This window comes from Meleagris gallopavo, chromosome 4 (genome assembly GCF_905368555.1).
Source record: "Meleagris gallopavo chromosome 4, MGAL_WU_HG_1.1, whole genome shotgun sequence".
NCBI classification, from domain to species: Eukaryota; Metazoa; Chordata; class Aves; order Galliformes; family Phasianidae; genus Meleagris; species Meleagris gallopavo.
This window is the reverse complement of record NC_139407.1, coordinates 10382386-10408710: the sequence shown is the minus strand read 5'-3', so window position 1 is coordinate 10408710 and position 26325 is coordinate 10382386. Positions and strand designations below refer to the sequence as shown.

Here is a 26325-nt window from a genome sequence, read left to right as displayed (position 1 = left end):
TAAGGCAAATAACACTTTGCTTTATAAGCCATCACAATGGTATGGAGCACGAGTATATCAATAACAATATTTCAACAGTCTCCCAGTGCATTACAGAAGGAGCTTTGCCCTGCGTAATCTCCACTGCTTACAGGTATTTTCTGTATGCACAGATATAACGAGCTTATAAATTTGAAATAATCAATAATCTTTATGTGTGTGTTTCTTCATACACTGAAACAATCAATAAGGGTTTGCAAAGCCTTTGTAGGCATATCGTTACAACACTCATTTCTGCTAAGACAGCAGTGCAGCTTGCGAGAGGGGGAGGATACGATCCTGTAATGACATTTCCTCAGTAGTGGGTAATAGATTGTAATCAAAATTGTTTGTGTACCTGACACCTAATGTTACTGCAGTGATTACTTACTAGTACAAACTACTAGCTTTCTGCAGCTTTCTGCATCGTTGTTTTTTTTTTTGTTGTTTGTTTGTTTGTTTTCCACGGGTAGATCCTTCTGTACAGAAGAAAAGTGGTAACCGTAAAGCTTCTGCTCATGCAGTGGGAATAGAGATCGTGTTGCCTTTGGACCCAGATTTCAGGACTCCTCCCTCTGTCTGATTTCCCTGCCCCCTTTGGTCTGTCATGGCATATAGGAGTTAGGAGGTGAGCTGATGAAAGGGGAGGGTGGCCCACGGCTCAGAGATCTCTTCACCCTGAGGGAAAATTGTCCAGGATGGATTCATCAGTCTCACTGAGAATAGGAAGAAAAGAAAGACAGTCAGAAATGCAGTCCCTGAATCTCAGTGATTCCATGTCATACTAGTCATATCACAAGCTTTAGCCATACTGTGACTTGTTTCTCATTGAGAATTAGGACAGATTCAGATAGCTGTCATCATTAACGTTCCCAAACTGTACGGAAAAAAACTGAAGCGTTACTCAAGATTTTCACATTAGCTATAACCTTTCTCTAAAGCCAGCACTGAGCTGTATCACACATCATAAAAAAGTAGTTCTACATGATAAGTTATAGAACTGTATGTACTGAGTCTCTTGCCAACTTTGAGCTGAATCAACTCCTCTTTTCCTTTATTTTCAAGAAAGAATATATTTTCTTTGTATGAAAGAGCTTCATATTGGCAGCAACATTCCCTTGCTCTATTTGTATAACAAAAACTATCACTGTATCATACATACAGTGTTTCATCAGCAGGTTTAAAAACAAATAACTTCATTACACTAATGCAGTGTGCACATACAATGCATTTACACAAAATGGAATCCCCGTCAACAGGGAGTTTCGCAAGAAAAGGCTCAAATATAGGGAAAATGCCATAAGGGGAATATCTTCTTTGAGGAATCAAAACAAACTGTAAATCTGTCCTCCAACACTTGAGTGAAGAACATGAGCAGGAAACAGCCAGCGGCCAGAGCAAAAGGAGGGTGAAGTGGCACCTTGCCTTCCCACTACCTCCTGCCTCCTGGCCATGGGAAAGGAGCTGGCTGGGCACAGCCATCTGACCTAGCTTCTAATAACGGAGCAACCAGCTGATGAAGGCAAGATGGATGGGCCTTTGAGCAGCCTGGTCTAGCAGGAGATATCCCAGCCTACTGCAGGAGGGTTGGAACAAGATGATCTTGAAGGTCACTTCCAGCCCAAACCATTCTATGATTTCACCTCATGGTATCCTGATGCAGTAGCACTGAAGTTCATTTGGACTCATTGTTTAGACTGGCTGTTTTACCACTTAATTCATTGCCACTTGAATGACAGGTAGACCAGTAGTGCCCTAATTAGGGATGTGACAAAACTTCTAGGCATGAGAATAATGTTCTAACACCTGGTATACTGAAGAAGCATTTGCTTCCTGTGCAAATTACAGTAAGAACAGTGCAGCAAGAACAGCATTATAATTGTATTCAGTTTGCTAATTATGTACAGCTTGTTTATACACTGCATTTTCCATCATCCACCTCCTATGATACAGATTGGTCACATCCCAAATCTGTGTGAGGACAAGGGTGTGTTGTGCTCCAAGAGAGATCCACCTGAGCTGCACAGGAGCCACATCAGGCCCCAGCAGTCCCTGCCTGTGAGACCAAGGTGCTGGGAGATTCCCATGAGTGCACTGCCTTGCACACAGATATAGCATTGAGTGCTACATCTGTGGAACGGACACACTGCACACTGCTAAGATGGATCTGTTCTTTCTTTCTCATTCAAGTCATCAGTTCCTTTATGTGAAAGAAATCAGGAATGGGCTTTTTGTAATTCACTTAAAATAGCAAGAATCCAACCTAATTTGAATTTTCCAGTGATAATCACGTCATTAATGAACAAGCACTTCTATATCATTTTGGAGAACTGCCACCATTAGGAAGTCCACTTTTTTTTTTTTTTCTTCTTTTTTTTTTTCTTTCAGAAGGAGTCCTGTTCACTGGGAAAGGTCAAAGGCAGTTATTTTGTCTAACTGATCATGACTATTTCTATTGACATGCTCTGAAACAATTTCTGGCACAGTCCTTAGGCTGAATGAAACCTAGCTTGATTAGTCTTATCACTGAATGTTTGCAGTGTAATTTTCTATCCTGAGTTTTCATTTTAGACCAGTATTGAAAATGGAAAAATAATGCTGTCTTGTTTCATCTTGAAATGTACCAGGCCGTATCTCATGGCTTCCCAGTCCCTTTCTTCATTTACTACAGCCTTTAGTACAGAGAACGCACTATAAGAGCTTATTTGCAGAAAGAGAGAGACTTTTTCACACTCTTCTAAGAAAGAAATTCCCTCTTAGTACTATGATGCAAAATAATTAGCGAGTGTTCCTGATAGAAGATCGTTAGAGAATATCCCAGGCCATCTGTACTAGAGACTAGCAATAGAACATTTAGGAATTTGGTGAACTATAAGTATTTGAAACACTCAACTAAGGAAGTACCAATCCCTCCTGAAACCATAACTGACATTTCTCTACTACTATTATCTACATCTGATCCCAAAATCACATAGTGGCCAGCTTTGTACAACATTTTTAGGTTCATTCTTCCCACACTGAAATGCGATGGTCTGTCTCTGCATTTAATACAGAGAACAGGAGCTGACCAGTCTACCTCTTATCCTCAAGTCCAGCTGTATTAATGCAGGCCTGCCTTGTGTGTCACTCCACTATTGTATGCCCTAATGAACAAAAATCTCACAGGAGATCACAGAGAAATGGAAATTCTGGGGCCCTTGACTTGTGTGTAAGAGAAAGTGGTGGCAGTGGCAAGCACTTAGTTTGCAAAGAAAATCTCAGCAGAAAATGCTTTGATAATGTTTTCATGGTCAAACAATCCAAGCTTATGCAGCATGATCATAAAACTCTGTTAGCTGCAGTTTTCTCTTCCCAAAGTTTTTTTCCATTTCCCTTGTGAGCTATTTATATATGAATGCTTTGCTGTAGGAAGTCATGGGGGGAAGGTAATGTTCAGTACATTGGGGTACAACAAACTCTGACTCCTCTTTTCTGTTCAAAGGTAGGAAAAGACAATACAGATTCTACTGTAGGAAGAGCTGCAAACAAACAAAACACTTTTCCATTTTGCTTCCCAAAACTGTTCCTTCTCCTCAGCATCCCATGTTCCTGTGAAGGGTGAGATGGAGAACAAGGGGGGTGAAGGGGCTGTGAAATGGTGAAGCCAACAGCCACTGAAGACATTTCAGCCTTTTTCAGTTTATTTGTCTGGGTAGCCTACAGCTATTGAGTAGATTAATTTCCATCTTGGTGATGCATTCCTCAAGACTACTGAAGTCTAATCAGGTGTACCTAACAACAAGAGCAATAACAACAGCAGTAAGCAGAAACCCATTCACATACAGTCCTGCGAACTTACAGGAAGCAAGCCAAAGCTTTATAAGACAGAACAAAACCAAGGATGGAATAAAAATCAGATGGGAATGTGGTTAATAGAGACTAATATGTTTTTGACATAGGAAGGCAAGCTTGCTAACTTTCTGATTAAACATATCTGCGCTTCCAATAGACACAAAAGCGAGGGTGTTAACCCTGAGGCAATGTGTTTATATGAAGTCACATTTTGCTTAGCTCATCACCAAAGCCTATACAAGCTGACCAATGTTAATACCTTGCAGTAGCTTTTGCACTTCTAATTTTTCATCTGTAAGAATTGTTTTAAATAATTTATTTGATAGTTTTAATTTATATTAAGGAAACCATAAATCATGTCATAGGATTCTGCCTAGATCTGAGTTCACATGCCTGGGGAAGGAATGAATTTTCTGGGGTAGGATTACGCTCAGTTTCTTTCCCTGCAAATGCAAGTCTGTCTGGTTCCAGTAATTAGCATGGAGCTGAAAAACAGTCTTTGTTGCCTAATCTAATACTTAGTGTGTTTTTACATAGCCCATGCTTCCAGAGACATGTCAACATGAGAACGTTTGAGGCTGCCAGCTTCTGCTTTTCTTTAAAAGGGTCTGAGCTTTTCTAGTTGTAGACAAAGATTTGGAAAGATGAATTCTAAAGCCCACATGGATCTACAGTTGATTGTTCAATCAGTCTCAAGATTTCGGAATACTTCAAGTTTGCGTCCTTTTTTACAACAGGGAGGATAGGAGGAAAGGGAGGAATGCACAGATTGAAATTTTATTTTACTTCTGTGTGAGCTGTGCAAGGGAAAGCCTGCGTTCTTAGACTCCTCATTATCCTGACACACAGAAGGGCCTGGCTCAGTTCGGTGCCTAAGGCAGAACCAATCGTGGTAGCAATTTTTTGAAAAACATAATGAAATATGATCCTCAAAGATGACAATCCCTGATGTTCAGAATTAATTAAAATACACTTTTGTTCGTGCAATAGCATAAACTTGATTGCTCTCCCTTCCTCAAAATACATGAATAATAGGAACACCTTTGTCAGCCAGAGCAAAAGGTATTGCATGCCTTTGGGCCTCAGTTCCATGCACCAGCACATTCCAGCTTCTACTTTTTTTTGGCCCATTTTACATTGGCTCTTTATTACTTGAGTTAATCTGTTGGCTGGATTAAATTCTTGTTTTTGAATCGGAGAGCAAAATGAACAAAGAGAAATCCAAGAAGAAATTGAGCAAAGCGTGACACGGAGGTGAAATCCTGTTTTCCACATCTAGGGCCAAATGTGAAGTCAGTGGAGTAACTTTGAACTTACAGCGGTTGAGCTGAAAGAAGGATGTGGCCCCTGAAGTTGTGAATTACCAGATCTGGAGCAGAACACTTGTAGTCCCATTGCAGTTTGGCTCTGACAAAATATGAGTTCTGGAGAAGGTCCCAACAAGACGGGAATTATTTCAAACAGTAATCTTTTTGTTTGCATAGCATAGGGTTTCATTTAGTCATAAATACATATTTTAAATTGAATTTCCTTTGAAAAGCAATGATTTAAGGAACAAAGTGGTTTGTTAAAGTATTTTCAGCGAAATCTAGAACTTGGGGTGGGGGCTATTGGAGGTCCAAACCACTGCTTCTTCTTGCCACGACCACAAGAATGGGATGCTCAATCACAAGCAGTGAGTAAGCTGGCCTCACAGCTGCCTTTGCTTGTCCTATAGCAAGACAAAAAAATCACAGGCAGCAATGGCACTCATTTGTTTCTCTATCTCTCTATTCCCTCAGAGAGGATAGGCAAAACATGGTTTTCAAAACACTTCATCTGTGGACCACACACAAAGTCTGAGGTTAACACTCCTATTTCTCCTTCGTCAGGCATTTTTTGTCTTCTCTGCCAAACAAATTGTTCATTTCTTTATTAAATAAGATTTTTTTTTCCAGTAGCTGTCTCCCTTAACCTCAAAACAAACCCCTTCCCTACAAGGGAAAGATCAACAGTGTGCAATTGTCCCCTTGGTAAAATGGCAGAGTGAACATTTCACTCAGGGACATTGTAGAGTGCTCCCTCAGCCCCTTACAGAAAAGGCAAAACAAACAAAAAAACAAAACATATTTTCCTCTAACTTCGGGTCTGAAGAGTGAGCATATGGTGCTTAGGCTCTGATTACTGTAAATCCTTTAACTCATTTCAGAGACAACTGAGCCTTCTAAAAGTAAAACAAAGTAAGTATCTTTTTAGAAATAAAGTATTAATTTATTCTTAAATGAATTCCTGTCTGTGAGATAGAAGAAGGTCTTTCTAGTAAGGCTTTCTACTTTCACGCATTTTTAAAGAAATGAGCAGGAACATCAGGATTGTTACCTAAAAGGAAGATCTCTGCCTGTGTGTTTGGAGTAGCTATCACTTGAAGCATCTTTGGTCATCATTAGCATTTCAAAGGCTTCGCAAAATTCCCTCAAGTATGTATCGGACAACTGTTATCTTTCCTTGTTCGGTTTTCAGTTTGCTATACTTACATACTTGTATCGACTCTTCTAATTGTCCTAGGGCTATGAAAATAATTTCTGGATCCAGGGGTTCAACTTTCTCTTTTTATTCTCTGTAGGATGAATTTCCTTCTGGCACAGTTTTTTCACTCCTCCCTGTCCTCCTGCTCTCATCAGTTTCTTGCTTGCACATTAACCCCTCGCTTGTTCATTTGCCCTATTACATATCTTTTTTCCACTTCCAGTCTCCAATCTTTACCCTCTTCACCACATCACACATTGATTGAGATGGGAAGGGACCTCTGGACTCTCCTTGAGTCCAGGAGAACCAGGCTAGTAAATGCACTCTCCTGATTAAACCAGCTCAGGATCCGATTTATTCTTGGGTTGACTAGCAGGTGAAAGTTAAATGTTTCCTTCTGAACTCTCTTTAGGAAGTGAGAAATATTTTAATTTTCACCTTTTGGATTTTGTATTATGCAAAAAAGACAATTTCCTGTTTTTCATTCAGCGTGCCATCTGGAAGCATGATGCATTCCCAAGAGAGGCCATTTTTTGCAGAGGTATTCCCGCCAGGAAATGGCCACCATTTAAAATTCAGTTGGAAACACTCTGATCAAATTCAGACAAAGTCAGTTTCATTACTTACCACATTTAATTACGCTGTGCTTCAAAGTCTGATGTGTGCTGGGAAAAGAGAAAAAAGAGGATCTGCGAGCTGACCCTCACTGAAGCACCAGGAAGAGCAACCCCCAGCAACCCGACTCCTCCGTCACTTCTTGTGCCATCTGTGCTCCTTGCAGGATGAGAGCGTGCCTCAGCCACAGATATGGGGAGCAGAGAAGGTAAATAAAGTCTCTCATCCACAGCACAATTTTGTGTTTGCCTATATTTGCATCAGGGCAAAGACAGCTAACTAGGCTGACATGTTAGGAAAAGGCAGGGGAAATTCTCATCCTTGTTTCTTCTCTGGAATAAACAGATATACACGGGGTCTACAGACACAGAGCGATGTTTCTTGGCACATCCTAAGCTGCTAGTAAAAGAGATTTCTTGGACAAATGCACATGGATATTTCCAATCTGTGCCATCACTATGAGGGCAAGCTGTGAGGTGCAAGCTTCCTGGAGAGCTGGGGTACCAGAGATGGGTATCCCAGGGACAGGCACAACAGGGATGGGTATACTGGGGCCACAGAAAATCTCCTGGAGATCTTCCCTCTGTTGGAGATGAATCTCTAGGACTCTGTTCCTTCACAAACTTCAGCCTACTCAACAGCACAAACTTAGTGCTTTAGAAGGAATACTTTTTATCTGCCAGGTTCAGATGCCACTCTGGTGTGCCAAAGGTGAACCCTAAATAGTTCTGGTTTATTTCTGGTAATAATAAGATGTTCTTAAAAATGTGACCTGTCAAAAGTATATGAAAGTGGCTCTTAAGCAAAAGCTTTGTGATCCAGATTTGTGTAACTGCCATCATGTGCTATTTCAGGGAATCAATTCTCTGTTAGATAGTCTTCAATTTCTATTAAAAGCTGTAAGACTTTCTATAATGTTTTTATTTCTGATTTGCTCTTACAGATTTTCATTCTGAGTCATCAATACACAATCAACAAAACACACAGCAGCTATGTATACGAAGAAACTGAATAAAAAGAACTGCGGAAGTATTCACTTTTTCCAGAGCCGCAATCAAAGACATACAAGCAAACATGAATTCTCTAGATTCCTCCTATGAGCAGGATGTGACAAGGAGGTACGTATAGAGGAGCTATTCCCTTCCCTTCCCTTCCCTTCCCTTCCCCTTCCCTTCCCCTTCCCCTTCCCTTCCCTCCCTCCCCGCCCCTCCCTCCCCCCCCTCCCCTCCCCTTCCCTTCCCTTCCCTTCCCTTCCCTTCCCTTCCCTTCCCTTCCCTTCCCTTCCCTTCCCTTCCCTTCCCTTCCCTTCCCTTCCCCTTCCCTTCCCTCCCTCCCCGCCCCTCCCCCCCCCTCCCCTTCCCTTCCCCCCCCTTCCCCTGAATCTAGAATCCAGAAGCTTTTTGCAAGATATTTTTCTGATGTGAATATAAATTCTGAACAGATTTGCTTTCTATTATTCTCAGGTTTCTAAATTTCACTGGGTTGCCTTATAGATTTATAGTTTTTACACCTGAAAGTGTTCTCTTATCGCTGTTTGTACAAAGCCAAGAATGCTTTTTCTAAAGAAAGGAAATTTTCTACACCTGGATCAATCCAAATAGTGCAACTACAAAATCCAGAAGAGAAAAACATCAGTTTCCTCATCCTGTTCAATTTTTCCAAGCAGAAATGTAGAACCACATCTTCATATTTTGACTCCTCTAAAACATTTTAATCTATCCTTTTCATGAAAATAAAATTTAAAAAGAGTTATCCTTATTTTGGTTGTGAAACTCCAGAATTTCATTAAGTCTCTTTCTGTGACAAAGAGTACTTTGGCTGGTACACAGTACATCATTTGATTCCTAATCTCCTTACGCAATGGACCCTGCGACTCACGTGTTTTTCTAAGTTTCAGAAGCACTTCCAGTTTCTTCCACAAGGCCAACAAAACAATGTCAGGATCTTTCCAGCAAATCTTGCTTAAAGATGGCTGCTGAGAGGCAGGCAAGAAGGTGTGCTGCGACTTCACGTGCTCTATATCTGCCACGTGCAGTGTTTAGTTCTGAGTAGAAGAAAAGCAGGAAAAATGCAGGCACAAACTCTGCAGTGCTTGTATTACCGTCCAGTCCCACTGGGAATCACAGCCACTCTGATATTCACCACACTCACTCAGCATCTTCTTCTAGAAAATTCTTGATGGTAACCAAAGAGACAGATTTCTGATGCCTTTGAGTGACAGTCAACATTTCAGATACAAATTATTCAAGGTATAAATCATTCCACAAGAGATCTATGTTTAAGTAGTAAACCTCAATACAATGCACGCACTCTAAAGCTGTTAGAAATTTTGCACTGTTGCAATGCAGTGCACGGGTTTTAATCAGATTTCCGGAGGGAAATAAAAAGGAGAGCCAAAATCTTGTCTCTCCTAAACATTCCCATGAGAGTGATCAAATCAGCCAGCTATCACACTGAGGGGATGAGGACAGCTTAAGTAGCGTGCAGCAGAAGAGTATCTAAAAGGATTGTTTTTACACAGGGACATCCACAGACTGTTTTGTTTTTTTTTTTTATGGGAAAGCTGGGGAGGGACTTTTTATATGAGCATGCAGCAACAGGATGAAGGGAAACGGCTTTAAACTGGAAGAGGGTAGATATAGACTAGATAGTAGGAAGAAATTCTTTACGGTGACACTGGAACCATAAAGAACTTTACTGATGAGACACTGGAGCAGGTTGCCCAATAAGGCTGTGAATGCCCTCTCCCTGGAAGCAGTCAAGGCCGAGCTGGATGGGGCTGTGAGCAACCTGGTCTAGTGGGAGGTGTCCCTGCCTACAGTAAAGGAGTTGGAACTAGATGATCTTAAGGGTCCCTTTCAACCTAAACCATTCTATGAATACACCAGAGAGGCTTGTTAAAAGTTTCTGGCAAAGAAAGCATTGGTCTCTTCTGGTCCTGTGCAGCTGTTTGTCTAGGAAACTGGCAGGGTGAAAGGAGCTGCTCACCGTGAGGAAAGTAAATGTCACTCCTTTCTTCCTCTTATGAGCAGGATGTGACAAGGAGGTATGTATAGAGGAGCTATGATAAACATGTCATTTTCTTGATACTATAGCAAAGTCCTTTCTGATCAGCAGTGTGCACTACACAGAATAGTGCAGTGATCAACAGAACTAAGTATGCTCAAGTCCACACAAAAAATGTTCCCTGCATCATGGAAACATGTAAGAAACACATCTAGAGGGCAGTTTAAATGTAAGAAGCTGTGATGTCTGTGGAGAATACTGCAGACCAATTTGAAGAGTCTCACTTTGCCCATCACAAGCCTTCAAGACACGCAGCTGACCAGAGGGTGCTCAAATGCTGGTAACAGAGAGGGAGCTAGCTATGTCATTAACATGTCACAGTGTTGTGTTTGTCCATCACTGGCTCAACATAACTGCAATTTGAATCTTAGAAACAGATGGCAAGTGACCATCGCTGAATGTAGCAAAAAACAAAAATCAAATGATTTGTCCTTAGTAAAAATAGGCGAGTAAAAAACGGCTCATAAAAGCAGGCTCCGTGAGCTTGAAATCCCATGTAAGGAGCCAAGAAGATGTTCCAAGGAAACAGGAAAAACTGGGAACAGCCACTTTCCCTGATGAAAATCAGAGTTAAAATAAAGACACAACATCTCAAAATGACTGACCAAAAGACTTGCTTTTCCCACAAGCGAAAGTGAATCGTGAGATGTTAATGTTGTTGAAAAGCACAGAATGGAATGATTTGAAATATGGTGCTGGCAAATATCCTTGTGTGACTGCTATGTAGAAGAGTGCTTACATTAGGAGAATCACTTGAAAAAGGTAGGCTCTGTTTCCTGCAATGAGAAGCCCTGGACGTGCACTTGGATTATATCAGACATAGCCAGGGAAATAAGTCTAGCAAGATAAGAGAAGACAACCAGGAAAGAGGTAAAAGCAATTCACCTGATGAGTATTATTATCAGAAATCTCTGTGCAGCTCACATAGCAAAGTGCCTTAGAAAGAACATAACGAATGTTTGAGTGACACAAAAGAAAACCAATCCATTATGAAAATATATATGAATGAGAACATTAAAAAAATACAACATCCCAGTTATTAGAAAGGAGTGCATTACCTTATAAGCAGGCTCAGCTCAGGTTAACATATAAACATCAGGCGTTCTCAAATTTACATAACATGCTAAATTAATTTTTCTTAATTTTAGAGAATGCTTTTTCCTTTCATATGCAGTAAATCTAACAATGCTTCCCTAACAGTATGTTAGCTTTCACAATATGGATGGTCTCGTAGGATATAAGGGGCCATCTCAGCAGTGCTTTGGTAAGACTTACTCTGGAATCCAGTACCTCATAATATATGGATCTGTGCAAGTGAAGTGAGTAGATGTAAGTCTGAGTATCCGTAATGGATAAAAGATCTTGGCAACCATGAAGCAAAGGGAAACGTACTGGCTCTAAAAATTGATGGAGCCAGCATTTTTCAATTTCTCACTTCTTAGAGCTCTTTTCCAAAGAATTAAGCGTATCTTTTCCAGGCAGTGGAATGTGGATTAAAATGCAGTGTTGCAAGAAATGTCTGTCTAGTCCAGGAAAACAGGTTATGTTTTTAGACATATTAGTGAAATAATTATTTATGTAACCCATTTTGAAATCTTTTTAGCATCCTGCATTAATTATGAGAGGAAAAGTTTTAAATATTAGGCCTAGGAAGATCTAACATTTTTCTAAAGCCTTGACCATAAAGGAAACTGAGTTTCACCTAAAACACATTAAAACAGGTATTGATGCATTTAAAAATACTTTTCTTTCTGTCTGTAAATAAATCACTCATAGCTGGCATTGCCTCATCCATGAAGAATTATACTGCCCTTAACAATACTCTGCTTGATGCTGCACAAATCCCGAAACACAAACAACGAAGTTTTATCCCGTGGAGTTTTTCATCTAAAAGTTAAAACGGAAAAAACAGGATACAAGGAAGGATTAATCTGGAAATTCTGTTTGTTCGCATTTCTCCCTCTGCCCTTTTAATGGCTGGATGATGGTCTGCAAGTCTCTCAGATTGTTTCTCCTCCCAGTGCTCACCCAGCAGCAGCTGACTCTTCCCTTCCTGGCAGGCAAGGAACCTCAAAGGGCTTCCAGATTGAACCTTGTAGAGCTGGCTTTGTCACTATGAAAAGATGAGTTTACTGGAATGGAAAAGCTGAAATTAAATAAAAGCTCATGCTTCTCATTAAGAAATCTTGATACAACTTTTGCAGAGCAGAAGCACAATCAATTTATCAACCACATCTGGAAGGTGCTTTGGTTTATGCAGGAGGAAGCGCTGGAATGTGAATGCAGGCCACCACAAACTTCAAGAATGTCAATTAAGTGCATTGCAAATCTGTTAGCACATATTTTTTCCAGAAACAATATGAAAACATTTGAAAAAGAAAAGTCAAATAAATCCTTACGGTCAATTAATGCTGTTATGCTACGGTTGAATTTGACATAAAAATCAAAGCGCATCACTGGCAGTAAACGATCTTTGGTTTATGTAGTGAGACGTTGATCAGTATTCCACTTTTGATGAAGTCTTCATCAGCAATTCTCTCTCTTCTTCGCTGCACACAACTAGAAACAAATTTACACACAAAAATTCTGCTATTTTCTCTGAATGTTACAAAGGTTGGTAGTAGGGAAATGTTGGACTTATCTCCTGACTGCAGATGCTGGGACAGAGTCTAGAAATGCAGGACCTTGTGCAGAAACTTACGATATTTCCACGGATAACTGCTGTTTAGCACTGGTTAGCCTCTGCGACTTCTGGAGCAGGACCCTTCTGTTTATCCCTTTCAGCAGTCAGACATGCTTTCAGCAACATGAACTTCAAAGTCTTGCTTTGCCAGAACCCAGGTGTTGCCTGTCCTCCCAGAACTCATCTCCAGAGCTGCCAGGCAGATGAGAATGGACTATTTAGACACTATTTGATAATTATATCATTGTTGCATAATTCTGTCCTGTTTTCTGTTCTTAGTGGGCATGCCAAAGTGTTAAGAAGGATCAGAGGAAGACCTCACTCGTGCTTCCATTGGCAATTAACGGCACTTCTTCTTAAGCCTCTCACCCTAACTTTGTCAAGCAGTGACATTCACTTCAGTATTACCTGTGCTAGAGCTGAAGCCTTCTGGGATGATAAGCCTGAGTCCTGCTACTGCCACTAGAGGTTCTCCCCCAACATCTAGCAGCGGTGTGAGTGACAGCAGTCACCAAGCACCAAATTTCTTTGCAGATTTGTGAAGACCAAATCACCGGGGCATTGTGTGGATGCAAGCGATCAGTTTCTCCTTAAGCACCGAGTAGCAACACTACTTATTCTGAATAAAGAGGCTCCAAATTCCTGCGGGCATGCAAGTCTGACTCCTCAGGTTTCCTGTTGCAAACTGGGAAGAAATGGATAATGAAGTAAATAAGTAAAACAATAGTCTACTGATAATTTTTACTTTTACTTACTTTACTTTTTACTTACCGTTGTCTTTTGTCCTGTATTTTTCCTTTTCCTCAGATGGTAAACATTTCGGTAATAATTACAGCAGTAGCATGGGTATCACCCTTCTCTATAGAGTGCTTAAGTACTGAAAAACATACCTGAGATATTAAGAAGCAAAAGAAGGTATAGTCTATTTTGAAAGGCAGCTATCCAGTTCCAGGTGGTTGGAGGGCAAGTTCAGAGCATTCATTCATGACGTGGGTGGTCTGGGCTGAGAGCTGAACTCTGTGCTCTGTGAAGGGAGTGGACTCCTCAGAGGGAGAAAGAAAGGTTGAACTTACTGCTCTTCTACTTCATTCTGTTAAGTAAAAGTTAAGCATGGAATATCCGTAAAGACAAAGTTGTTGATAAAGCTGGCAATACTTAGTTTTAATTTATTAAAGATATTTAGCAAGACCTTGGGAAAAAAAAAGGAGGAAATTAATTTTCAAATTGGGAGTGGCTCTGAAGAGTTCAGCTTTAAAACAATTCTGAATTTTGGAAAATTTGCATCCAAATCTCTTGGGCTGTGGCAAAACTTATTTACTTTTAAAATCTTTAGTTTATATCTCCACAGGCTCATTTATAGACTTAAGAATTTTTTGGAGAGGGGTGGAAGGGCACTATCTGTCTTCCTCTGGTGATGGCTTAATAAGACCCCCAACATAATGGCATTTTTGAAGTGCTACAGTGGTTCCAATTAGCAAAAACAACATTGTAGCCAATAGTTACAGATTCCAATCCATTACTCAGAGGCAAAATACTCCATAATCATATCACCAATTTTACAAGCAACGTCTTTTCAACTGTATTTTAGTCTGCTTTGCCATTTCTCTGTCAAAGAGAGGAAATGTTTTTTGCTGTTCTCATTTTCCAAAGAACTGAACTTCTGCACCCTATGAACTGTTTAAGCCTGAGTCTGCGATGGACTTAGGATGGGAGCAGGTGCCTGACTTCTGCAGCTTTGCTGGGAAACTGGATGAAAGCCTCTGCTAAGGTCACTGAAAAAAAACAAAAACAAAAACCAACCTGTTGTTCGTGGCACCAATCCCATGCATGACAGCACCATGTTTGGCCCACTGTATTTTGAAGGTCACCAAAGCAAAGTCACCAAAGACAGCAGATAGAAAATGGAGACAAAATTATTCTAGAGGAGCAAGAGACTAACAAAGCAACTTTGCCATCCACTGAACATGTAATACACCCTTACAGAGTCAGCTGTAATTGCTCAAAAAGATTTAGCTTACTTGAGGCAAGTTTATAGGGATGACTGTATCCCTATCAATCAGGAGCCTGTTAGTTCAGGTTCAGAGATTGTAGAAGAGCTGCAGAAGAGCTGAAACTGGCTTTAGGCTTCTCTGCTTTGCAATGCTATCAGGCTTCATGCTGTGGCAGCCACCAGCTACCAAATGTTCCAAAGCCATCACCTGCATCTTTATAATGCTACTACAGCTTACAGATCTTCAGTGGCTCCCAGAGGGAGGAGATCAAGATCCCACATGCTTTGCTCTTGGTGCAACTATGTACAAGGAAGGGAAAAAAGAAATGGAAGGCACTCAGTTAATAACTGAGAAAAGGCAAACAAAGCAGGCAGCAACGAACTGAGAGAGGAAAGCAAACTTGAACAAAAGAGACTTGTATACATTTTAATGGTGCCAAAGGCCAGGGCAAAAGTAGTTCTGGAGAGAAGGAATAGAACGAGTATGTGTAGATGCAGGGAGATAATTATTTCTGTTTTAGCTTGAGCTAAAAGACTGCTGCACATTTGTGTATGCAAAGCTGTTCACTAATTGCTACTGAAAGGTCAGCAAAGCAAATAAAGAACAGGGAATTTCTGGACGTATAAAGAGAAAGAGAATGGCTACCACAAAGCTCAGTTAAAAAACCCTTGGTATATTGGGTAAACTCTTAAAGATGGTTTTAAAGTAACAATAGCAAAAAAGATACATTCCAGTTCTGTTGTGAGAATACTGTAATACTCAGCCATAGAAAAAGGGGACTTAAACAGGCAGTAGGAGTTTTGTCTCAAACTACTTCATTCTGCTTTGCCAATTTAATTCGGAGTTCGAATGTATTTTTATGACATACAAGAGCAAGAGACTCTCGTATGTAAGAGACTTGCAATTGGAAACTTTATGAGATGTCAGGAAAATAAATTTGGCAAACATTTCAGAGATCAGCGGGGTCTCCAGCTGAGTCACTGAAGAAACTCTGAGCAAGGACTATGGGAACTAACGAGCCCCATTACAAGCTGCGTGCTCTCTGCTAACTTGCTCCACACGCAAAGGCAGCCTGGAAAAAAATCCCTATTTATGAAATCTGAACTCACTTCAGGATATTTTAATTACAATAATAGCTTGATTAAGATCTAAGTGAAAATATGAAGCTCTAAAATGAGTTATTTTAATAAGTACATAATTTTCCTTTTTGAAGATTTGCTTAGAAAGGAGTTAATCCTCATGGACAAAGGAACACAATGCACGTAGGAAAGGCTTTGTGAATGGTTATTCATTTCTTTCATGTTAATGACGTACAAACAATTGTACGGGCCCCACTCACACCATTAAGATGGCAAAATCTAGCTCTGTTAAAGTCAAGTATTGCCAGAATTTAGATTGCCTAATATAACTGCTGTTCAGCTCACTTCTACGTAAGCATTCTGATAGTATCTTGAGTTTTATTCTTAAAAGCTATTTTTGTACTCTGGAGTCGGATTAAAGCACAGAATCTACTATTCAAAGAGCGTGCTAGCTGTAAGATATCTAGTCTTCACAATTTGGCTAGTGACATACTTATTCAGCATCCAAAGCCTACGCAGAATCTTCAATTTCTTCTTTATAACAGTTCCTGCTACTTCCATTCACTGCAAGATGAGGGGGAGCTGCAGGCAGGACAAAGATGAGCCCGTGCCACTGAAGAAAGGTGCCATCATGAACATAGGAGAAGAGGACTAAATTAGGGATGCTCACAACAGACTCACATTTTCAAGCATTTCAGCATTTCCTAGACATATTTGATCTAATAATCTTATTTTGGAAGTTACTTCTTGCCATTTTATGTCTGAAGGCCCAGCCCTATAAAGAACAGGGCTGAAATTTAATATGCCCCACTACAGTACAATCGAACAGGAGACAACCTACGACAGGGACAATTTTTTCTCTAAACCTGTACACTGTGTCAAAGTGCAGGAGCAGAAGAAATTGTCAAGGACACTCAGCCTGAATCTCTCTACCCATCTCCCTGGAGAAGATGTGTGTTTCCACAGCTCCAAGCAGAATAAATGCCTGGGACCACAGCTTCCCAAATGGCTAAGCTGGACCAAAGTGTCACTGAAAAAGAGGATTTGCTCTCCCTTTGATCTCACTCCTTCTCCTCCATCCTCTTGGCCACTTGATAACAGCTCTGTCCTCATGCTAGCTGTCCCACATGCCTTGAACTGAATCGGCTCATTCCCTGGTGCAGTAATAGTTTTCTGCAAGGTTTGTGAATTTGGGCAAAGCATGAAGGTGCCAGTGCTGGCACAAAATGAACCAGAAGAGGAGCATGGCCAGGAGAAGAGAGAAGCAGCAGACCTCCTTCCTTAGCTGAGAGTTGTTCAGCCAGGTCTTTCTCCCAGCTTCATCCGGAGACTTTGATTCTGCCATTTTATGAAGGGAAGTGGGAAATGGAGGGCTTAAGCGAGCATGTGCCTTAGCCAGAGCTGAGCAGAAGCACGCAAGAGGTGGAAAAGATACTTCTCCGTTTCCAAGGTGCTCTCTCTCCTCAACTTTCAGAGGCTTCCCATGCACAAAGGGAGAACTACAGCTTTCCCAGAAAGGTCAAAAGATGTTTTTACAGCGGAAAGGATTTGGCAATCTAAATACAGGGTTACTCCCTACTAGTAAGTACTTTCCTCTTAAATAACATGCTCCAGCCCATAGTTTCCAAGAGATGTCCGAGTCCTCAGAGTGTGAAAAGAATGAGGACATCTCCCATTTCTGTAACTCAGGTGGATAAACAGGCGGTCTCTGATGGTCATTGAATTGCACTGCGTTTTGCTGGCTGGCCCACTGATGTGAGATTTCACCTCACTTTGCCTTATCAGGCTGCCTGTTTCAGAAAGCAACGCTACCTGTGAATTTATTTGATACGTCTATAAATTTACATCTTTGGATTTCAGGCAACGACTTGGTATGAGACATGAGATGTTGGCACTAGTGTCATATAAGGATTTATTTCTTGGTCATCTCAGAAGGAAGTGATCTAATTACAGACTAATACAGTAGGATTATTATTAGGTTAGCTGCCCAAGCCTTCTCATTAGAAGACCCCCTGCTTTTTGCACTGTCTGATTTTGCAGGATTAACTCCTTGACTTGGTCTCTTTCATCCTGCCAGGCTTCCTCAGATTTTTTATAATGAAAAATTCTGCCTTAAAACATTTCAATTCCCAACAATACAGATGAAAAGCAACATTATGTTTTCCTGATGCTAAGTCTTCCCTACATGTAGTTTTGACCAAGGACTGGAAATGCGGGGTGGGGAGTATGGGGCTGTTCAGGGATCATCCTTTGAAAATCAACTGAAATTTCGCACTGTAGCACGTCTGGAAAAACTGCACTGTGCATATGTTCAGCAGAAACTTGCCAGAACTTCGCAAGGCAGCTCGTCAGAGATTCAGCATGCAATAAGCACGTCAGACCTCATAAGGCTTTTCTGTGGCAGGGAGGTTTATAACCTAATACCGCTAATAACTGCTCCTTCAGATCAAGTTGCAGGTCTGTGCAGCACATTTACAGTTTCTAGCAGGCTGATAAATCCTCTTATTGTCAGCAAATTACACAGTTGAATTTTCCTTGTTTGCATCTTTCATAAGCTTACAAGAGTTGACATAAAACATCTACTTGAAAAAAACATCCAGTACAAAGGCCAAAATGAGTCTTATTAGCCCCATTAGACAAACATATTTCAGTGTCAGTGTAGTCCTTCTGTGGGTATTCTCTCTTGATCTTTTATATAAACATACAATCATATGAAATTATGACCACATTTTGCTTTGTATAAGTATAACCACTACTTGCACAATAATTGTAATAAAGACGTTACCTTGACACAAAAATTACGATGTTTCGAAGGTGAGATTAAACCCTTCGTAACTCTATTGCATTATACAACAATTAATACCTCTCATTTCAGGAGGTCTAGCTACAGAAATACCCACTACACTGAATTCAGGCACTGGAAAAAGTGGATGACCACTAGATGTAATGTTAGCTACGCAGTACTAAACAATAAGCAGAGGAAATAAAATACATGCTATTTTACTTAATGCTATTAAGCCATTCTAAGAAACACATACCATCAGTCATAATTAAGATAAACACAACATCAGTGCACATATGGTTTGTGCTTTTATCAAGGGCTCTCAGGCCCTCCCCTCCTAACAAATGAGCGTACGTGTTACAGTTGGGAAGAAAAATGACTAAGTTAAATATACTCTGGCTGCCTTAACTCAGAATTTCCTTGTTTTTATGGATTTATGTTAAATCCCTAAGGTTATTTTAAAATTGTTTTCAGTGTTATTTTATCATTAATCTTATTATCATCCAAAAAACCTGGCTGAAAATGCTTGCTTTGAGGATTGGCAAACACATATGTACAGCTTGAAACAATTTACTGAAAACATGTTGCTTACATAAGAGAACATGCTGTCTTCAAATTCTGTTAGTAAGAAATGCTCATTTCTTGAATTTACTTTCTATTTATGGATTGTGAAGACAGCAGAAATACAACTACAAGCACACCTATTGCTATCATCTAATTTTAACCTTGAGGGAATGGACCTTTTTCATCCATGCATCATTTTACAAGGTTTTCCTAGACATAGCACCCAACAAAATGCTAGCCTAGGTAAGAGGGGTTTTCAAAATACGAAACTTGTAACCAGTCATACTGTAAACTAGTAAAGGATAGTTTATTAACGAGAAGGATGACAGTTTCAACAAAACAATCATGTTTTGGCCAGAAATTTAGTGAGCATAGTGGTTACAATAAATAAAGATTTGCAGTAATACATTTCCCTACCTTTTTTCCCCATATATCTACTCTAATTACGGTACTTCAGTTGCTGCTAGATTTCTGTAACTCAGTGTAATGAAATACAATTATCTTTGCCATTTTATAGCTCACCTGAGCAGCGAGTCTTCCTTCAAACAAGACAAAATTTCCACTTTGTCCTGTGAAGTGTAAGCATAATGACTCAGATCTCATCACTCACCATTATCAGAAGGTGCACATGTGGCTGGGACAGCCTTGGACCTTCTCAGGTGGGCAAATAGGGCACAAAAACAACAAACAACTCACCATTCTAGATTTTTTAAATTAAATCTTCAGTTTACAATGATGTCTTTCAGATGCCATTTTTAAGAGACACCATTGCTAATATTATTCCTGTTTTTGAGGGAATTAAGACAGTAATGAGATTTTCTTCTAGTATTTCTATCAACAGCAAACACAGAGAATTCTGCCTCTTCCTGCTGCTTTTGTGGCCTTTTGCTGATTGAATACCTTGTCATCTGTGTCACCTAAGAACACAGAAGCCAGGAGCATTTCATGCCTCCTGCTTTCATTTCACTGGACAAAAGGAAGGGAAAGAAAGAAAGAAACTCTGCAGCTTGCAACACGCGTAAGTATCATAAAATCCCAAAGCTTTCAAGAAAAGTTCAGCCCTCAGAGCATCTTTCAGAGGAGCCATACAATCAGTGAATCTACAGATGTTATAGTTACGAGAAATACCAGGGAACTTGGCTACACAATTATTACACCAAAGCAGAATAGATAGGATACTTCCCCAAATCCCAGGCTCGCTATGAAACTCCAGCAGAACAGACCTCCAGAAAAGAACCTTCCTCATTGGCAGTCAGCTCTTAAATGGGTCCGGGAAGAGGTGCAGCCAGGCTCCACCCCTTCCAGCAGCACAGGTGAATTGCCTTCACATGTGCTCCCAGGGCTGGCTCATTGCTCGCCTCAGGTGATCAATCAGGGGTTCAGGCCGTGATTCAGCAGACCCATACAGGGACAAAAGCAATCTATTGGCTTCAGCAACAAAATTTTGCTGTGACACTTCTAGGTCAAGGTTTTGACAATGGTAAGTCTCAATTGCCATAAATCTCAGAGGTTAGGTATGAAGTTCTGCCTGTGAACATATCTGCACTTAAATGATATACAGGATCAAGCTGAAATCCCTTTCTAGGCTAAAGAGTAGGAAAAGCAGCTTGCATATAGGTAGCTGGCCTGCTCAGGAACTCAGCTGGAATCCCACACTTCCAGCTCGCTTCCCCATGTGGTCGCATAATTCTGGATCACAACAGCTGGACCCAAAGCCCCGCAGTCCAATTTGACTCTCCTCCATTATTTTTTTCTTTAACATCCAATTTGAAATGAGGAGAGTGACGTAAGTGCTTAGGCATTTAGAATAACTTCATTCTAAAATTAAATATAGCTGTCTTTCAAAAAATGACCTTTGGTAACACATTAGATAGAAAAGATCCCAGAGGCCACAAGTATGCATAACTTACAATTGCAGTTAGACTTCAAAGGTCCATCCTTCACACCCACACCAGGGTCTATTTTACTGCAATTCTTTCCTAAAAGATTAATTGTCTGCTGAGCTTTATATAAGCAATTTACACTTTCCCCTTTATTCTTCATGAGACAGCGGACACAGCGTTGAGAGCACAACTGCTGGTTTCACCAGCACTGATGCAGCTTTGGTCAGTTTACTTGATCCCAGTTTCCCAGGGATGCTGGGTGTGTGCAGTAATTTTTTTTTGTTTCATCTTGCCATGGACGCTTAGCCATAGTTCACTTCAGGTCTAACTTAGCAACTGCCACCAGGTAACTAACTCTCCCTTGCTCAGATCAGTCACAGAGGACTTAAGTGATGCTTTTGTCAGAGGTTTTGTGTAGACACAGCATGGCCACTGGCAAAGCTTCTGCAGCTCAACTTGCACAGTATGTGCTGCTTACAGCACCCCAGCAAGCCCTGCAGACACATGTGTGTGTGTCTTTTTGCCTCAGAGCCCTAAAACACGAGTCAGCTTTGGGCAGCTGTGCATGTGTTCTACTGAGTTGCCTTCCTCTGGTTCCTCACAACATGGCTTTTTCCTACATCCACCACAGGAGGGGTATGCACAGCCTCAGCCTCATGCTGTCACACTGCAGAATGGCTTTGAGTTGAAAGTTACAGGTGCCACATCTTAGAACACAAATTGATCCAAACAGGTAAGAGGTTTCTAAAAGGAGATACCAGATTTGTATTTCTGGTACTTCCCCTTCCCTATTCCTCTCATTCCTGTGTTTTTTTCTATTGAACAGCTCACTAAAGAGTCCAAGTCATGGAAACCAAGGAAAACCTTCAGCCACACATTATTAAGTTGTTCATCTAAAAGGCATTAAGAGGATCATAAGAAAATGATTATAAAAAAATGAGCATCAACTGGTGCTCTCAGTAGACCACACTTAGCCTGAGATGATCCTGGAGCCTTTTCTTACATAGAGATCAGCAGTCAGGCTTTCAGAACTATAAAATGCAATGCTTGGATCAATGGATCACCATGTAGATAATTTGAAGTCTATTTTAGTTCGGCAATATAACACCTAATCCAGCAAAACAACTGATCCAAATTACTATCAGTTAAGCATAGACCGCTTTCTAATCAATTCTTTAAGTTGGTGCTATTCAGTGACATGCGGTTACTTCGATATGGGCACTAAAAATACTTCACCTAGATTCTTCTTTGAGGTCAAGCCTGGAAATGTGTTGCAGCCATTTCAGTTTTTATGAGCTTTAGACTTCCCTGGAAGGCCATCTTCCATTAGTCTGTCTGTCCATTCATCCCTCCACCCTGCTCTCCTTCCACTGGCTATAGGGAGGCTTAGGAAATCTGAAGTCCTCAGTAATCTAAATTCAGCAGTTTATTCTCTTTATATTCCCAGTCTCTATTTTGTGCTTATAGCAATTTAAAACTCTTGTAGGAAGCCCATCTCACTGTAAAGACCCCAAATAAAAAGAGAATCAACTAGCTCCTGTTAACCATAGTTTTATTTTTAATCCTTACTTACCATTTTCACAAGTTAATTTATGAAGCTTCCTAAAATAAATTTATAAAATTATAATTTATATGTCCACTCTCCTAAGATTCAATGGCTTTGTTTGTTCAAATTCATATCTTTCTATCTTCAGTACGTATATCCAGGGATGTACAACCATCACCAACCACTGTCCCAAAGTGTCATACAGACTGACCTTGGAGGAGCTCCCTCCTTCCATACCTTCCTCTCCTAATACGATCCTTACCACGTCCTCTTCTCCTAACCCTGGGAACCCACCTTAGCTCACTCCCCCACAGCAAGTAAGGAGTGAAAGGCTCCACCTCTCCCTTAGCTATGCACCTAACACGGCTACAGTTGCCTTGCACCCATTTCACATAGCAGAAAAAAATACTTGCTGAAATGGGTCTTCTCATCTTCTTCCAAAATGTTTGTACAAAAAGAAATGATAGACCCAGGAAGATATTCTCAGCAGTTTCAAAAATACCCTGAGAAGTTGGGATGGAGGTGAGGATACGTGTGTGGAGTAAAAGCCTATGATGCTGAATGGCACACAGCCCTCCAGGTAGATCCTGTGGTAAGAGACTGAGTCCCAAAGCAGAAGAGGTTGGCTTCCCTGGACTGATTCAGAATGCAGTGAGGCATTTCGATCCAGCAATGAGCAAGCAACCCAAGCATTTCTACTACCTAGATAGCCGACAGCCCAGCAGCCTGAAGCATCCAAGGAAAGGAAATACCTTAAAGAGCCTGTAATGCCAAAGGATTTTTGCAGAATAACACGCAGCGCCCAGAGGGCTCTGTCCTTAGTAGCAGCTTTAACTTGTTGTTGTTGTTGTTACTGTGTAAAGAACCTCCAGGGCTCAGGATGGTTTCAGGAACGTGCATGCCATACTAATATGCACTCTCCTTCCCTGAAGCCACGTCACCAGCACTAGAGATGAATAGACCAGTAATAATATTTTGGGAAGAACACTGCCAACCCACCCTGCATGCGAGCATTTTTCTCACTGGCTTGCCTTGAGGTATAAAAAATCATGACAGAAATGGCTCCTGGGCAATCTTTCCCACCGGATATTGTTAGCCTGTTGTGTTTTTTTTTAACCAATTTTAAGTCGACTTGGACATCCTTCTTCCCTTACCAGGCATGGTTTTGGTTTCAATTAGTGCATTTAGCAATAACACTGATAATCTGGAAGCAGACATGAAGGCTTTTACAGCAAACGTATTGCAACATGGATGTGCAGGAAGCCATGCAGCTGTAGTGAGGGTAAATGGGAAGAGGTTAACTGTAACTGGCGGGGTACCAAGTGCAAACTAAAGACAATGAAGTAGCTTCTTAGAGATTAATTTTACTCATCTAACTCCCTTGTCTGAAACCATGAAGGAGTACCACCACAGACCCCAACTCAGAACAGTGAGTCCCAACAACTGAGGCTACCAGGCTTTCCTGAAGCATCCCTGATGGCTGCATGCGGCCTCTTATTGCCTGCAAGCATCACGAACTCGTGCCCCTTCAGCTGCTGGCAGCACAATTCTGGTATAGCCCAAATATCAAAATACAACAAAAGGAGGAAGGAGAAAGCTTTACTGCATGTGAACACAGATCAAAACAATTCTTTACGACCACGAGGGCTTGAGAATACAACAGCTTTCAATGAGACATAACTGATGAATGATTAATGGGCTATTCATGTAAAACTACTACTCATGATTAAGTCTCATCTTGATAAATCAGCTCAAATTCCACAGTAATATATTATAAAGCAGGCAACTCCATTCTTGATGGTTATTATTATGGTGCCTTCTGTCTGCTATTGCAAGTTTTAACATCTTCACACATCAGGATGAGATGAAGATACACACATCTCCTTATTGAATTAGATAAGAGGATTCCGCACCCTTGATTTAACAGGCAGGACATTGCCCTGCTCTCTTCCACACACTCCTTTAGTTCTGCGGAAGGAATATGAATACACAAGACATCATGGTAAAAACTGAGGCAGGATGACACGACAGCCTGCCAAGGAACAAAAGGCATCCCACTCTCCTGTGGCATGGTCTTCTTCTCAACCCATTTCTTTCACTCCCCAGCTCTGCAGGTTGTTCCCCCACCTTGTGCTGACACCAGCACTTGTCCCAAAACCCTGTGGGAACACTCCACAGAAAAGAAATACATTTAAGTACTTCAGTCTGCCTTTACAATCACAACTTCAACAGTACAGTGGTAAAGCAGTGGCACAGCTGCCCAGGGAGATTTGGAAACACCCCATGCCTGGAGATGCTCAACACCAGGCTGGATGGGGCCCACGCTCCTAGAGTCGGAGCTCTGCCTATGGCAGGGGGGTGGAATCAGATGGTCTTCAAGGTCTCTTCAAATCCAACCCATTCTATGGTCGAAATTTCCTTCAAATACAGTCACGAGCACTAAAGCCAGCTCGAGGCAAAAATGATGTGAGATCATGCTCTTATAGAAGCTAGAAGCTGCTTAGTTGGCACATCTACCTCTGAAACTTAAGACTCTAGGACACATTTGTGGACTTACAAGTCATTAGTAGTATCAATTAGCCTGGCTCCTAATGTGGGTTTGCCTCATTAGCTCCTACACAGAAATAATTCTCCACATCCTCTCTGTGCCGCTCAGTACTCATTTGCAGAAATGGCTGTACATTACATCACACGTTTTAAAAACTTCTGTCTTGAAGATAACAAGAAATAATTTGGTTGCCATGATGTACTGATGAGCTCATGCCTTTTGAAACAGAAACAGGTTCTGCTTAGCAAGCAAACATCATTCCTCATGGCTTCTTTGTGACAATACGTGCCTGGGACAGGGTACAGATATACTGAGCGGAAAAAACTGCAGACTCACAGAGATCACTTAGAAGAGAAAGGGGACTGATGAACACACTGAAAGAAAACTAGGAATTGAAAAGCTAACATGCCTGTACCTGTATTAAGTTCCTCCTTCTGTATAAAACAGAAGGAAAAAAAGGGCCTTTTAAAGTTATAATTTAAAAGACAATTCTACATGGTTATGAACTATTTGTTACTAATTCTGCCACTAATATAATTTTTTGTACTGCAATCTACAAAAAACTAAGCATAAAGCTATATTAGTCAGGCACTGCAGTATATCCATGGTATTTGCCCTACAGAGTCTATAGAAAGAAAACAGAGCTCGTAAGGCTTTCCCCCACCCCAAGCCCCATTCCCACTTTAAAGTGCATATTTTAGAACAAAATTCTAAAGTGCTTAATAAACTTAACCTTTCCTAATTCCCTATCTCTGCATTAATCAAATATTAAATAGACTGAGGAATGAGATGATGTAGTGTGAAGCTTTATTCCCACGTGTTTAATCTTCCCAGAGAATTCATAAGCAGTTGAGGCATGACCAAGTTCCGCAGGTGTTTGTAGGCTTCAACTCTCTTGGCAGCCACCGTAACAGCCTCCAAGCACCTTACAAGAGCTAAAAACAACACATCAATCACCTCCTTCCTTCCAGCAGGTAGGCGTAAATTACTTGACTTCAGTGATCAGGCTGGAGGGAGAGGGAAACAGCAGCAGGGTAGCTAAGGGAAGCTGCCTGTAAGAGATTAAGGTTTCACACTGAAAGTTCAAAGGCTCATGGTCATTCATTCTTCTGTCTTCTGACACACAGTCCTAAAGCCAAGGTCCACATGTGCTCTGGCTTCTATATGCAAATCTTGTGTTTGCTGCATAGTTCAGCAGCCAGAGTAAAACAACC

The 26325-nt window shown here is 40.9% G+C and overlaps 1 long non-coding RNA gene across 2 annotated transcripts; it reads left to right on the top strand.

Annotated features, from left to right (window-relative positions):
• On the top strand, positions 1-8788 carry LOC146544407 (uncharacterized). Of its 2 annotated transcripts, XR_014882828.1 has the most exons (5): positions 1-133; positions 6844-6895; positions 7009-7177; positions 7913-8087; positions 8433-8788. It is a non-coding gene; the product is annotated as an uncharacterized LOC146544407 (long non-coding RNA). The 2 variants fall into 2 exon arrangements; XR_014882827.1 differs by having other exon boundaries at positions 6844-7177.
• The last annotated feature ends 17537 nt before the right edge of the window (positions 8789-26325 follow it).